This window comes from Bubalus kerabau, chromosome 14, assembly GCF_029407905.1.
Source record: "Bubalus kerabau isolate K-KA32 ecotype Philippines breed swamp buffalo chromosome 14, PCC_UOA_SB_1v2, whole genome shotgun sequence".
Lineage (NCBI taxonomy): Eukaryota > Metazoa > Chordata > Mammalia > Artiodactyla > Bovidae > Bubalus > Bubalus kerabau.
The window spans coordinates 77227307-77243559 of NC_073637.1; the positions used below are offsets into that span (position 1 = coordinate 77227307).

Below are 16253 nucleotides of genomic sequence, written 5' to 3' on the forward strand. Positions count from 1 at the left end.
TACCAATTTTACAACCCCAGAAAGTCATTTTCAAATACTCAGAGCCATTCCTTTGAAGCGTAAAGGACCCCTATCTCCCAGATTCTGTGGGAAGGTAGAATCTTAACTTCTATGCATGCCAGTTAACAAACACAGATGACTAATCAGAGAAAATCTTTTGTAAATTCAGAAATAACTCAATGTGTCCGACACATCCCATTGACCAATCTAAATGCTCCACCCCATTAATACCATCCAATAATTTTCCACTAACTCATCCTAACATTTAAAATCCCTCCTGTCTTCTGTTTTGACAGAGAATTAAGGCCAGGCTTTGGCTTCTCTCCTCATTGCAATATCCTTGATTAAGTCTTTCTTGACTCTTTAACTTTGTTCAGTTTAATTTTTGCTATTGCAGTGGGTCTCTTTGTTCTGGGTGATGTTTTCTGAAATGTGGAGGTGGCCCTAATACTTTAAACTTTTGTATATTGGGGCTAGCTGAGGCCCTAGACACAGGAAAGACAGACAATACAGGCACTAAGGTAAATCCTTTCTCCTTTCAGGATAGAGTGAACTGGATGTAAGTCAGTTTGCCACCAATAATCTAGTACTTGCCTTAAGTGTTGATACTGTAGTTGGGTTTCAGCTTTTGTCTCTGTGATGAGCACATTAGATGTTGAGCGGTTGTAGGACTTATCTTGGCTTTATGGCTGTTGACTCCATACTTGCCTTCATCACACCCATCAGTTCAGTTCAGTTCAGTCACTCAGTCATGTCCGACTCTCTGCGACCCCATGAATTGCAGCACGCCAGGCCTCCCTGTCCATCACCAACTCCCGGAGTTCACTCAGACTCATGTCCATCGAGTCAGTGATGCCATCCAGCCATCTCATCCTCTGTCGTCCCCTTCTCCTCCTGCCCCCAATCCCTCCCAGCATCAGAGTCTTTTCCAATGAGTCCACTCTTCACATGAGTTGGCCAAAGTACTGGAGTTTCAGCTTCAGCATCATTCCCTCCAAAGAAATCCCAGGACTGATCTCCTTCAGAATGGACTGGTTGAATCTCCTTGCAGTCCAAGGGACTCTCAAGAGTCTTCTCCAACACCACAGTTCAAAAGCATCAATTCTTCAGCGCTCAGCCTTCTTCACAGTCCAACTCTCACATCCATACATGACCACAGGAAAAACCATAGCCTTGACTAGATGAACCGTGGTTGGCAAAGTAATGTCTCTGCTTTTGAATATGCCATCTAGGTTGGTCATAACTTTCCTTCCAAGGAGTAAGTGTCTTTTAATCTCATGGCTGCAGTCAACATCTGCAGTGATTTTGGAGCCTCCCAAAATAAAGTCTGACACTGTTTCCCCATCTATTTCCCATGAAGTGATGGGACCGGATGCCATGATCTTCGTTTTCTGAATGTTGACCTTTAAGCCAACTTTTTCACTCTCCACTTTCACTTTCATCAAGAGGCTTTTTAGTTCCTCTTCACTTTCTGCCATAAGGGTGGTGTCATCTGCATATCTGAGGTTATTGATATTTCTCCCGGCAATTTTGATTCCAGCTTGTGCTTCTTCCAATCCTGCATTTCTCATGATGTACTCTGTATATATATGTACTCAGCTATCATGGGTACATAAATGCATTAGGAGAGTACTGGGGAAGTTGATAGCAAAATCATGTTGAGTTCAGTTGGTTGACTCTTTCTGTCTGTGTAGTGGTTTAACGTCCCTTAGCAGCAGTAGCAGCAGCAATAGCTGAACTCTAGTAGGCATGAACATGTGATACTAAGACCCTTGTACTGGGTTCTCCCTCAGATAGGTACATTCACAGATATTTCTTCCACCAATTTTTCTTCTAGGTATCTGACTCACCAACAAAGCCCTTTTCCAGGGCTAATGAATCTGTATTTATTCTTACCAGAGGATACTCCTCTTTCCATACAAAATCGATAACTAGAGGCAGTGACTTTCTCTCTCTCTCTATATATATACATATATATACACATATTTCATAAATTCTGTGAAGATTTTGAGATCATTTAATTTCTTGTTTCTCACTTTGCATATATATATATATACATATATAGAATATTATATGTATATAATACAACACTTTGCATGTATATATAGAAAGAGATAGGTAGATAGAGGACGAGAGAAGGATTTATTCTGAGGTATTGATTCCCCTAATTGTGGTGACTGGTAGGTCTAAAATCCACAAAACAGGCAAAAAGTCAAGTCGCAGTCTTGAGTCTGAAATCCAGCGGTGAAGCCAGCAGTCTGGGAAATTAGATAGGATTTCTACATTACAATTTTGACGCAGAACCTTTTTTCTCTGAAAAACCTGTTTTTTCTGTTAAGCACTTCAACTCTTTGGATGAGTCACATACACATTATGGAAAAATGCCCTTTTCTTAAAGGCAATTATTTTAAATGTAAAATAGTTTCATAGCAACATCTAGAATAGTGTTTAACCAAACAACTTGACACCAGAGCATAGCCAAGTTGACACATAAGATTAGCCATCGTAGTATTTATCTCTTTGTAGTGGAAGAAAGGATTCTATTTATTTTTAAAACTTTTATACTTTTAGTTTTTGTGTTTTCCAGAGTTTCTAAAATGTACATGGAATAACTTCTAATTTTAAAAGCTCAGTAAGCATTGTTTTTAAAATATGGATGTATGCATCATCTTAAATATCTTAAAGCAGAAGAAAATATGTAGAAATGAATGAAATATCAAAATTTGTAGAAAACAAGGAAACTGAGAATCAACTAATTTTAAATAGAAATAGTATTTTAATGAATACCAGAAACCAAGTTTATTCCCACAATTTTCAGTAGTAAATCATGTATGACGTGATGTTCTTCGAGTTGTTGTCTGGCATTATGAACAGAATTTCTCTCTGTTGAAAGACTGATAAAAATTATATTGTGTACTCAATAGAAAGCAGTGTAATTAAGCAGATTATTATTAGACTATTTCTATAATAATGGAATTATAATCTGTTCCATTTTTCACCCATTCTAAAATGATGTGCTAGTTTTCTCCAAAAATGAGTTGTTAAAAAAATCAGAAACAGATTAAAGTCTGGGAAGCTCTCATCCCCACCAACTCATTTCCCATTAGTTTTATCATGGAGAAATTTAGCCCATGAAGGGTGTGTCAAAGTGTTTCATGGAAGAACTCTGAGATTCTATGAGGTCATTACTTTATTGCCATTTTCAGAGTCATAAAAATATGGCTTATAATAAAAGGAAATCTTGTAAGAATGACAGCTTTTAAACACCTCATAACTATCAGCTTCAGTACAAGCTTTACTATCATCTTCAGAGCATATGTAACTTTTAGTCCGACATGTTACAATGTTCTTTTAGCCACTTGCCCAACTAATAAATTTTTATGCTCTTCTTCCACTCTGTTATAATTCTTTCAGGTAGATTTGTTTGTTCTCTGGAGTATAGTCTTCATGTCTTTGGATAACACTCAGTTTTAACAGCTGGTTCCTCTTTTTAACAATGAATGAGAAATTCCTTACATGTAACAGCACTTGTCCTGAAAAGGAATGTTCCAGAGATCTTACCATATTCTCTTCTTTGTCTTTTTTTTTTTTTCTTCCAATTTCCTTAGGCAGTATGGTTTCTAGGAAAGTTATGACCAACCTAGATGGCATATTCAAAAGTAGAGACATTACTTTGCCAACAAAGGTCCATCTAGTCAAGGCTATGGTTTTCCCTGTGGTCATGTATGGATGTGAGAGTTGGACTGTGAAGAAGGCTGAGCGCCAAAGAATTGATGCTTTTGAACTGTGGTGTTGGAGAAGACTCTTGAGAGTCCCTTGAACTGCAAGGAGATCCAACCAGTCCATTCTGAAGGAGATCAGTCCTGGGATTTCTTTGGAGGGAATGATGCTAAAGCTGAAACTCCAGTACTTTGGCCACTTCATGCGAAGAGTTGACTCATTGGAAAAGACTCTGATGCTGGGAGGGATTGGGGGCAGGAGGAGAAGGGGACGACAGAGGATGAGATGGCCGTGAGTCTGAGTGAACTCCGGGAGTTGGTGATGGACAGGGAGGCCTGGCGTGCTGCAATTCATGAGGGCTGCAAAAGTAAGACATGACTGGGCAACTGATCTGATCTGATTTGATCTGATGGTTTCTGGGATAGATCAAGTTAAAAAATGATTTTTTTTTGGTTTGTTTTCATTTTATTTATTTTTTAAATTTAAATTTATTTATTTTAATTGGAGGCTAATTACTTTACAATATTGTATTGGTTCTGCCACACATCAACACGAATCTGCCACGGGCGTACACATGTTCCCCATCCTGAAACCCCCTCCCACATCCCTCCCCGTACCATCAAAAGTACCAAATCTTCCTTCCACAAAGAAGAATGGAAACACTGATGAATTAAATGAAAAAGCTTTCTTTGAAATGTTTTTTAAGACAATTTAGCTCAAAACAAGCTGATCTCTTGAACTTGACGAACTTATACTCAAAGTTTCCTGTATTGCCTTACCATTAAATTGAAAATGTTGGCTATTTATACCTTCTTAAAATCAAAATTTTGGGAAATTTATTTTTGATGTGAAAAATGACTTTGCTGATCTTATTTAGTGGAAAAAAAAAAAAAAAAAGTGAAGTCGCTCAGTCATGTCCGACCCTTTGCGACCCCATGGACTGTAGCCTACCAGGCTCCTCTGTCCATGGGATTTTCCAAGCAAGAATACTGGAGTGGGTTGCCATTTCCTTCTCCAGAAGATCTTCCTGACCCAGGGATTGAACCCCGGCCTCCCACATTGTAGTCTGAGCCACCAGGGAAGTTTCTTATTTATGCATACACACACACACACACACACACTTCCTTCATTTGTCTGTGATCGGGTGGGCTAGTTAAAACTGTAGGCTCTTAAAATACAGAAGCCATGATGTAAAAAATTTTTCCAATGTCACAGTGGTCCTGCAGAATTCTTAGAAGTCTAGGATCTAATGATGAAAGTCAAATACAAATTAGCTGGAGCTACAATAAGGCCTCTGGAGTTAAAAAACTTATTTTAAACTAGTACACACAGTATATACAAAGGCAATTGGGTATTACAAGAAAGTTTACAGTGTTTATATATAGAACCACAATTTTATGTTATATTAGCCAGCCAAGCCATTAAGTATGATCATAATAACAGAAGCAAGTCAAAGAAACCATTTCCAACATGGAGTCAGGATTGGCTTCCTCCTTGCAACAGTGTAACTATTAAAACAGTGTTATTGAACAATATTTAGGGGGGGATAGCTTTTGTTCTTGGAGAAGGAAATGGCAACCCACTCCAGTGTTCTTGCCTGGAGAATCCCAGGGACGGGGGAGCCTGATGGGCTGCCTTCTATGGGGTCGCACAGAGTTAGACACGAGTGAAGCGACTTAGCAGCAGCAGACTTCATAAAGTCTGTGATTATTTTGAGATCATTTAATTCCTTGGTTCTCAACAAGAATACAAAACTGTGTGTGTGTGTGTCACAATCAATTTGTAGTTTTCAAAAAATTTACTTTCTTATGCACTAGATTAGATTCAAAATTATCATTGTAACAGTGATTTATCACATATTATGCCAAATGTGAGCAGAAAAGAACAAAATACAATGACAGGTAGCATTTCAGGAATTTCATTTAACCTTCTACAAAGTGTATTAAAAAAAATATTGAGGGGGAGAGAATTACCTGTTGAGTGTGTTATAGTTAGGCAAGAGGTGGGATCAAGATAGCAGAGTAGTAGGTCAGACTGTATAGAATCTGCCTGCAATGCAGGAGTTCTGTGATCTATCTCCAGATTGGGAAGATACCGAGAAGAAGGGAATGACTACCCACTTCAGTATTCTTGCCTGGAGGAGTCCATGGTGGGCTACAGTTCATGGGGTTTCAAAGAGTCAGACACGACTGAGTGACTAACACAACTAATACCCTGAACTCACCTCCATCCATGAACACAACAAAACTGCAACCACATTTAGAACCACTTGCTCCAAGAATGACATGAAGACCAGCAGAATTAATCTACAATAAAACATGTAAAGAAAGAACCAGAAGGAGTCTGGTAGGGCAGGAGGACAAGCAATTTAGTTGGCACCCACACACTTAGTGGGAGACTCAGAAGAGAAAGAGGATACCGCAGGCTCAGGAATCATCTCTGAAGAATAAAGTTTAAACCCTACATTGGGAACCCCAGCCCTGGGATTCAGCACTGGGAAGATGAGCCCCCTCGTCTGGTCTGGAAGCTGGTGGGACTTACTGAAGGGCTGTAGGAAACTGAGACTTTCCTCTTGAAGAGCACATGGGTGGACTTGCTTGTTCCTGGTCCCAGCACAGAAGCCGAAGACTGAAAACTGTCTGGGGCTCTTGCTGTCCTACCAATACTGCCCTAGCATGGCCCCCAGCCTGCCCCAGGTTCTGACTCCAGCTTCTCCAGCTCCAGACCTACACCTTGTGAAGGTAGCAACTGCCACAGAAAGAACCCAAGGCTTACTCCAGGCTGCTGTTTCAGACCCTCTAGCTCCAGTCCTGTCTCTGGTCAAGTCCAGGGATAAGCTGGACTGTGACTCTAGCATCTCATGCCCTGGATTCACACCCCCAACCAAAGTGGCAGCCACCACTGAGCCAGGGAGAGGCCACAATTAATTTTGACTACAAAGGAGCACTCTGGACCAGAGCTCCAGCCCTTCCAGCATTAATCCCAGCCTTAACCAAGGCAGTGACCTCCATTGCACCAGGGGAGAAGCCTCAGGTCACATCAGCTTTGGATCTAGTCCCTCCAGCTCCAACTCTACTGCCTGCCAAGGCAGCGGTCCCCACGGCCTCTAAGGATGGTCCATGCTTGCTTCAGGTGCAGCTCTCCAGTCAAAGTCACTGGGCACTCACAAACTGCATGGGGATGCTCTCAGAGAAAGACACATCTTCTAGACTGAAATAGGTTCCTGTTTCATCTAATTTCATAGAGACAGTCAGACAGAAAGAGGAGACAGAGGAATGTGTTCCAAATGACCAAAAAAAAAAGAAAGAAAGAAAGAAATTTACCTGATAAAAAGTTTTTTAAAAATACTCATAAAATGCTAACTGAACTAAAGGAAAATAATAAAGGAACACAATTAGAGATTCAACAAAGAACTAGAAAATATAAAAAAGAACCAATCAGAGCTGAATAATACAATAACTGAAATGACTCAATGAATTTAACAGCAGATTAGATGATACAGAAGAATGTATAAGAGACTTAGAATAGTGGAAAACATCTAATCAGAATAATAAAATTTAAAAAAATAAGAATAGTTTAAAGGACCTCTGAGATGATGTCAAGTGTGCTAACTTTTGACTCATAGGGATCTCACAAAGAAAAGAGAGACAGTAAGGGTCAAAGGATATATTTGAAGAAATAATGGTTGAAATTTTTCCTAACCTGAAGGAAATACATGCAGGTCCAAGAAGCACCAAGTGTTCCAAGCAAGATAAACCCAAAGACACTGACACCAAGACGTATCATGATTAAAAAGACAAAAGTTAAAAGATAAAAAGACAGTTTTAAATGTCCCAAAATAAAACCAAAGAATCATATCCCAGGGAAATTCCAAAAGTTTATCAGCTGATTTTTCAGCAGAAACTTTGCAAGACAGATGGAGTAGCATGATATATTTAAGGTGCTTAGAGGAAAGGAAAAACAAACAAAAAAGCAAAAAAAAAACTAGAACCAAGTATATTCTACCTAACAAGATTAGTATTCAGAGTAGGAGTCATAGGGTTTCCCACACAAGAAAAAACTAAAAGAGCTTATCACCGTTAAACTGACATTACAAGAAATGTTAAAGTGTCATCTTTAAGGAAAAAAAAAAACTGTAAGATTATAAAAAGAAATAATAAAATATGTAAAAGAAAAAATGTTCCCTGTTTAAAGTAAATGCGCATTAAAGACAGTGGCTATGGTTTTTCCAGTGGTCATGTATGGATGTGAGAGTTGGACTGTGAAGAAGGCTGAGCGCCGAAGAATTGATGCTTTTGAAGTGTGGTGTTGGAGAAAACTCTTGAGAGTCCCTTGGACTGCAAGGAGATCCAACCAGTCCATTCTGAAGGAGATCAGTCCTGGGATTTCTTTAGAAGGAATGATGCTAAAGCTGAAACTCCAGTGCTTTGGCCAACTCATGTGAAGAGTGGACTCATTGGAAAAGACTCTGATGCTGGGAGGGATTGGGGGCAGGAGGAGAAGGGGACGACAGAGGATGAGATGGCTGGATGGCATCACTGACTCGATGGACATGAGTCTGAGTGAACTCCGGGAGTTGTTGATGGACAGGGAGGCCTGGCGTGCTGCGATTCATGGGGTCGCAAAGAGTCGGACACGACTGAGTGACTGAACTGAACTGAACTGAACTGAAAGACAGTGGATCAACCAGTTAAGCTAGTGCAAAGATTAAAAGATAAAAGAGACCAAAAAAAAAAAAAAAAATCAACTTTAACTACAGTAAAGAGTTAAGGGATAAGCATAAAGCTATCAAATGTGACAATATAGAACATTATATGGTTTCCATAAAGTTTATTGATGCCAACCTATTTTATCTACTTGTTTTAAACTGATAGTCGTTTAAGTTCAAGCACGTTCTTGAAGTTCTGCATTTTTTACTCTCCCTCCACCACGTTTTATATATTGTCACATTTGATAGCTTTATGTTTATCCCTTAACTCTTTACTGTAGTTAAAGTTGATTTTTTTTTTTTTTTTTGGTCTCTTTTATCTTTTAATCTTTGCACTAGCTTAACTGGTTGATCCACTGTCTTTCAGTTCAGTTCAGTTCAGTCGCTCAGTCGTGTCCGACTCTTTGCGACCCCATGTGAAGACTTGACTCATTGGAAAAGACTCTGATGCTGGGAGGGATTGGGGGCAGGAGGAGAAGGGGACGACAGAGGATGAGATGGCTGGATGGCATCATGGACTCGATGGAAGTGAGTCTGAGTGAACTCTGGGAGTTGGTGATGGACAGGGAGGCCTGGTGTGCTGCGATTCATGGGGTTGCAAAGAGTCGGACACGACTGAGCGACTGATCTGATCTAATAATATATTATATATATTTCATATATAATACATATGATAATATGTAATATTATATAATGTTTATAATATAAATATATATTTAAAATATAGATGTAAAATATATAAAAATGTATATAACATATATAATATTAAATTATAATATATGTTATATCATTATTTTCACAAAATATTATATAATATATTCTATACTATAATTATTTATAATTATAACTATAAAATAGTGTAATTATATTCATATTAATAATTCATAGTTATAATAATATAATTATAAGTATATTATAAAAAAGAAAAAGAAACCACTCATTTTCTACACAGCAGGAAGGAGCTGTGGGAAAGGTCAGTTCCTTCAGGGGAAACCCCCACCCTCACTATCAGGATATCTTTCTCCCCACCCCCCCTTTTTTGGCATAGACAAAGCTATTGTAATAGTTTTCAATATATTTCTTGAAACCTTGTGTCATTCTGTATCAAATAAAAACTTGTGGAGAAAAAGATTGCAATATTTAAATATTTAGGAGTGACGTGAACGTGAATGTGAATGTGAAGTCGTGTGCGACTGTTTGTGACCCATGGACCCTACCAGGCTCCTCTATCCATGGGATTTTTCCAGGCAAGAGTACTGGAGTGGATTGCCATTTCCTTCTCCAAGTGATCTTCCCAACCCAGGGATCCAACCGGGTCTCCGGCATCGTAGACAGACGCTTTATGTCTGAGCCACCAGGGAAGTCCATTTAGGAGTGTAGATCCTCCAATTCTTTATTTCATAATTATGTTATATTTTTATATAACATAATATAATATAAAAATATAAAGTTTTTAATTTTAATGAAGTTCAGCATACCAATTATTTCTTTCATGGAGTATATCTTAGTGTTGTATCTAAAAAAACTCACCATGCCATAGGAGTTTTATAGTTTTGCATTTTATTTTTAGTTCTGTATTCCATTTTGAGTTATCTGTTGTGAAAGGTCCGTGTCTAGATTCCTGTCTTTTGCGTGTGTGTGTCCAGTTATTCTACACCATTTGTTGAGAGCCTGTCTACTCCATGGTATTGCCTTTGCGCCCTTGCAATGCATCAGTTAACCATTTACATGGATAGTTTCTGGGATCCCTACCTTTCATTGATCTTTTTGTCTGTTCTTCCACCCAAACTACAGTCTTTATTACTGTAGCTTTACAGTAACTCTTAGGTGTTATCATTCTTCCAACTGTGCTCTTAACGTTAAATATTACATTGATTATTCCAGGTCTTTCAACTCAAAAATTTTAAATGCTATCTTTTTTAATCACAATTAATGTAATGAAAAATCCCCTTCACTACCTAAAATGCAGCTCTTAGATGTCATTAAAAATATAATGGATGCTCTCCTATTTTAAGTGGAGACCCAAATTTTATCTGTATTTGGTGGGGTCCTGTTGGCTAATTAGAAAATTTCTTTTTTTTAAAACACAATTCATTATCAACATTTCTAGCTTCATGACTGGGAAAGGCACATTTTTGCAGTAGTGAATGGAGTGGCAATAGGATTAACATTTTAGCTTTTATTTATGAGTCAAATCCTGAAATTCCTAGATCTGGTGAGAAAGTAGGACCTTGCATATATATTTGAGAGCACAAATCGATTCCATATGCCTAGGATATAAATGATCAATTTTGAATGCAAAGAACTTCAGGTGAAGTCTTCACAAGGTGTAATTTAAAGAGCATTTTTAGCTTCCTAATTACCTTATTGAATCTTTAACTTCTTTCTTAAGTAAAGATCCTTTCACATTACAAATGGCTTTCATTAGGAGGCATGTCTGTTTTTGTTTTTTTTTTTTTCTGTACTTGGGAAAAAACAGTATTCTGAGTAAACTGGCAGGAAAGAGAATATGGAAAATTATTCTACTGATGGATGAGTCAAGACCTTGGCTTTATGTAGCTGATTTACCTAAGAACTTGAAAACTGTACAAAAATCTTTAATAATCTGTTTAACTTGTCATTAATTTCTGAAATTCCACTTTTGCTCATCTGTGTTTTTTCTAGTTCATAATCTCTACATTCCAGTGTTTTCTTTCTTCTGTGTTACTGCTAACTTTAATTTTTCATATATTCTCATATTCCTAAAGAAAAAAAATTTCAATTTGCCGTGTGTTTCCATGGCAAGTCCATTACACTAAAGAATAAACATGAGTATTAAGAAACATGATAGTTAGTGTAAAATTGATGAAATACTACGTATCTCTTTAGATCAAACAAAAATTGCCCAAATAGACTTACTGGAATATGGTAGGACAGAGAAGATTTAAAAAGATATTTGGGGATTGTGAGGCATTTGAGAGAAGTGTTTAGTTCAGTTCAGTTGCTCAGTCATATCCGACTCTTTGCGACCCCGTGAATCACAGCACGCCGGGCATCCCTGTCCATTATGAACTCCCAGAGCTCACTCAAACTCATGTCCATTGAGTGGGTGATGCCATCCAACCATCTCATCCTCTGTCATCCCCTTCTCCTCTTGCCTTCAATCTTTCCTGGCATCAGGGTCTTTTCAAATGAGTCAGTTCTTCACATCAGGTGGCCAAAATATTATAGTTTCAGCTTCAGCATCAATCCTTCCAATGAATATTCAGGACTGATTTCCTTTAGGATGGACTGGTTGGATCTCCTTGCAGTCCAAGGGATTCTCCAACATCACAGTTCAAAAGCATCAATTCTTCGGCACTCAGCTTTCTTCACAGTTCAACTCTCACATCCATACATGACCACTGGAAAAACCATAGCCTTGACTAGATGGACCATTGTTGGCAAAGTAGTCTCTGCTTTTCAATATGCTATCTAGGTTGGTCATAACTTTCCTTCCAAGGAGTAAGCATCTTTTAATTTCATGGCTGAAATCACCATCTGCAGTGATTTTTGGAGCCCAAAAAAGTAAAGTCTGCCACCATTTCCACTGTTACCCCATCTATTTGCCATGAAGTGATGGGACTGGATGCCATGATCTTAATTTTCCGAATGTTGAGTTTTAACATCATTTTCCTCTTTCACTTTTGTCAAAAGACTCTTTAGTTCTTCTTCACTGTCTGCCATAAGGGTAATATCATCTGCATACCTGAGGTTACTGATATTTCTCCCAGCAATCTTGATTCCAGCTTGTGCTTCATCTAGCCCAGCATTGCTCATGATGTACTCTGCATATAAGTTAAATAATCAGGGTGACAATATACAGCCTTGACGTACTCCTTTTCCAATTTGGAACCAGTCTGTTGTTCCATGTCCAGTCCTAACTATTGCTTCCTGACCTACATACAGATTTCTCAAGAGGCAGGTCAGGTGGTCTGGTATTCCCATCTCTTTCAGAATTTTCCACAGTTTGTTGTGATCCACACAGTCAAAGGCTTTGGTATAGTCAATAAAGCAGAAATAGATATTTTTTGGAACTCTCTTGCTTTTTCGATGATCCAGTGGTTGTTGGCAATTTGATCTCTGGTTCCTCTGCCTTTTCTAAAATCAGCTTGAACATCTGGAAGTTCATGGTTCATGTATTGCTGAAGCCTGGCTTGGAGAATTTTGAGCATTGCTTTGCTAGTGTGTGAGATGAGTGGAATTGTGCAGTAGTTTGAACATTCTTTGGCATTGCCATTCTTTGTGATTAGAATGAAAACTGACCTTTTTTCAGTTCTGTGGCCACTGCTGTTTTCCAAATTTGCTGGCATATTGAGTGTAGCACTTTCAGAGCATCATCGTTTAGGATTTGAAATAGTTCAACTGGAATTCCATCACCTCCAATAGCTTTGTTCATTGTGATGTTTCCTAGGGCCCACTTGACTTCACATTCCAGGAATGCCTGGCTTTAGGTAAGTGATCACACCATCATGATTATCTTGGTTGTAATGGTCTTTATTGTACAGTTCTTCTGTGTATTCTTACCACCTCTTCTTAATATCTTCTGCTTCTGATAGGTCCATACCATTTCTTTCCTTTATTGAGCCCATCATTGCAGGATATGTTCTCTTGGTATCTCTAATTTTCTTCAAGAGATCTCTAGTTTTTCTCATTCTATTGTTTTCCTCCACTTCTTTGCACTGATCACTGAGAGGAGGGCATTAACAAAATTTTGAATTTAGGCAGCTTCTTCTATGCACACTCCAGCCTTAAACATTCTTTACCAATCTTTAGTTCTCTCTACCCTCACATGCATATGCTGCTGCTGCTGCTAAGTCGCTTCAGTTGTGTCTGACTCTGTGCGACCCCACAGATGGCAGCCCACCAGGCTCTGCCGTCCCTGGGATTCTCCAGGCAAGAACACTGGAGTGGGTTGCCATTTGCTTCTCCAATGCATGAAAGTTAAAAGTGAAAGTGAAGTCGCTCAGTCGTGTCCCGTGTCCAACTCTTCAAGACCCCATGGACTGAAACCTACCAGGCTCCTCTGTCCATGGGAGTTTCTAGGCAAGAGTACTGGAGTGGGGTGCCATATTGGTGTAAAAACCCTGTAGTTAGTCAGTGCTCTCCTTACATTGGTAATATTAGCCTCCTTACATTAATTAATGTATCTGTTAATGCTCCGTGGGAGCTCCAAACACTTTGGTGGGTCATGTTTCACAACCTCAGCTCCTGGTGGATTGTAACGGTCTTCCAACACTATGATCGCTCTACTTGTTAAGCAAAATGATCTGTCCTGGGTCACATTCTGTGTTCTCCTAATTTCATCAACAAATATATGCTAATTAAAATGTATCCTTCCTTCTTAAAGCATTAAAAAAATTTCCCTCTCTCATTAAAAATTTAAAATTTGTACAAACTTTGCTGAGCCCGCCTAATTTGGGTCCCAACCTCCTCTCTAAATTTATCTTGTACTGCTCGTTCCTTCATCACTTTATTGAGATGTAACTGACATAAAGTAAATGCAGGGATTTAAAACTTTAAATTTGATAGGCTTTATGTCCTTATACACCTGTGGGACTAGCAATATCATTAAGATAATAAACATCTCTCACTTTCTAAAGTTTTTTTTAACTTTCTTTGTCAATCCCTCTCTTTATGGGAAAACAATGATTGGTTATCACTGCAGGTTAGTTTGTACATTCTAGAGTTTTATAAAAGTGCAATAATACAGTGTATAATATTTTTATCTAACTTCTTTAGCATAATTATTTTGATACCCACCCATCCAAGTTGTATATCAATAGCTCAATTTTTATCATTGCTGAGTAGAATTCCATTGCATAAGTATACTGTAATTTATCTGTGCACCTATTGAGGAACAATTTTGCTGATTCCGGCTTTTGTCTATTTCAATTAAAATTGCTATTAATATTTGTGCACAAGGCTTTGTATAGACATATCTTTCTTCCTGGGAGAATACATAAAAGAAAAATAACGGGGGTATGCTTAGCATGTTACCCTGCCAAACTGTTTTCCAGAGTGGTTATATCATTTTGGATCTGTACCAGCTGTGTGTGAGAGTTCAATTTGTTTTTACAATCTCGCCAACACTTGATATAGTCAGAGTTTCAAATTTAGACACTGTAATACTTACATAGCAGTATCTTATGGTTTTCTTTTCTTTTTATTTTCCTTTGCTTTACACTCGTGGTGTTGAGCACTTTTTCATGTGCTTGTTTGAAATCCAATATTCTTTGACACTGTGTCTGCTCAAATGTTGGGTCATTTTTTAGGTTTTGTTGTCATCATTTTTGTTTGATTTTGAATGTTCTCTATTTAATCTGAATACAATTCTTTATTATATCTATGCTTTGCAAAGTTTTTTCCCAGTTGTGTTCATTCTCCTGTGAGTGTCTTTCAAAGATAAGATGTTTTTAACTTTAATGAAATCTAGATTATTATTTGTCTTGTATAGCTTTTGTTTTCAATATCATATCTAAGAATTCTTCACCTAATCCAAGGTTACAAACATTTTTTCATGCTTTCTTCTGGAAGTTTCATTATTTTAGCTTTTATACTTCTGTGCTCGGTCACGTCCAATTTTTTGCGCCCCTTTGAACTGTAGCCCATCAGGTTCCTCTGTCCATGGGATTCTCCAGGCAAGAAGACTGGAGCAGGTTGCCATTTCCTCCTCCGAGGGATCTTCCCTACCTAGGGATGAAACCCGTATCTCCTGAGTCTCCTGCATTGCAGGTGGATTCTTTACCTGCTGAGCCATTTGGAAAGCTGTCAGATTTTTATGCTTAGGTATATAATCAGTTTTAAGCTAATTTGTTTATCTGGTGCAAGATATTGGTCAAAATTTACCTTTTCCATATGGAATTCAATTATTTTAGTAAACAGTATACTGAAAGTCTTTCTTTATCTACAGAATTGCTTTTTATTTTGTCAAAACCAATTTGTCTATATACATGAGAACATGTTTTGGACTCCATACTTAATTCCATTGATCTATTTCTCCATCTTGATGCAAAATATTGTGCTGTATTGTTACTTTAATTTTATTTTATCTTAAAATCATTTGGTATTAGCTCTCAGACTTTGTTCTTTCTCAAAGGGTTTTTTTTTTTCCTCTTACTTTAGGTCCTTTTAATTTTACTGTGAGTTTTAGAATGAAGCTTGGAAATTGCCAAAAAAAAAAAAAAATGCTGTCATTTTAAACAATTTTATTCGTAAAAATTTGCACACCATAAAGTTCACACTTTGTGTGCGTGTGATTGAAATATTTTAAATGAATTTATAGAGTTGGGGAACCATCATAATTCAGTTTTAGAATATGTTCATCACTTCCAAAGCATTCCTCTTATCTGTTTGCATTCCATCCCTAATCCATCCCTAAAGAACACCATTTCCTGTTTTCCTAGTTTACCCTTTCTGGATGTTTCTTATAAGTGGAATCATGCAATGTATGGCTGACATCACACTTCATTTACTTAGCATAATGTTTTTGAAGTTCTTTCATGTTGTAGCATGTATCAGTATTTCCTTCCTTTTTATTGGTTAATTATGTTAATTCGATGGATAATCAGATTCACTTTATCCAATAACATGTTGATGAACATTTAGATTGTTTCCAATTTTTAGCATCTATGAATGTTGCTGAGCATTTGCAGGCAAATCTTTGTGAATGTGTGCTTTAATATCTTAGGAACATCACTAGGAGTGGACTTGGGTGTTACACTAAGTATGTGTTTAACTTTTAAAAAATAGATTTTATTTTTAGGGCAGTTTCAGGTTCAAAGAAAAATTGAGCAAAAGGTATAGT

General features: G+C 37.8%; 1 pseudogene; it reads left to right on the top strand.

The window, feature by feature from the left end:
* The window catches only part of LOC129627341 (nucleolar RNA helicase 2-like), a 33854-nt pseudogene that overhangs the window by 824 nt on the left and 16777 nt on the right, over positions 1–16253 (top strand).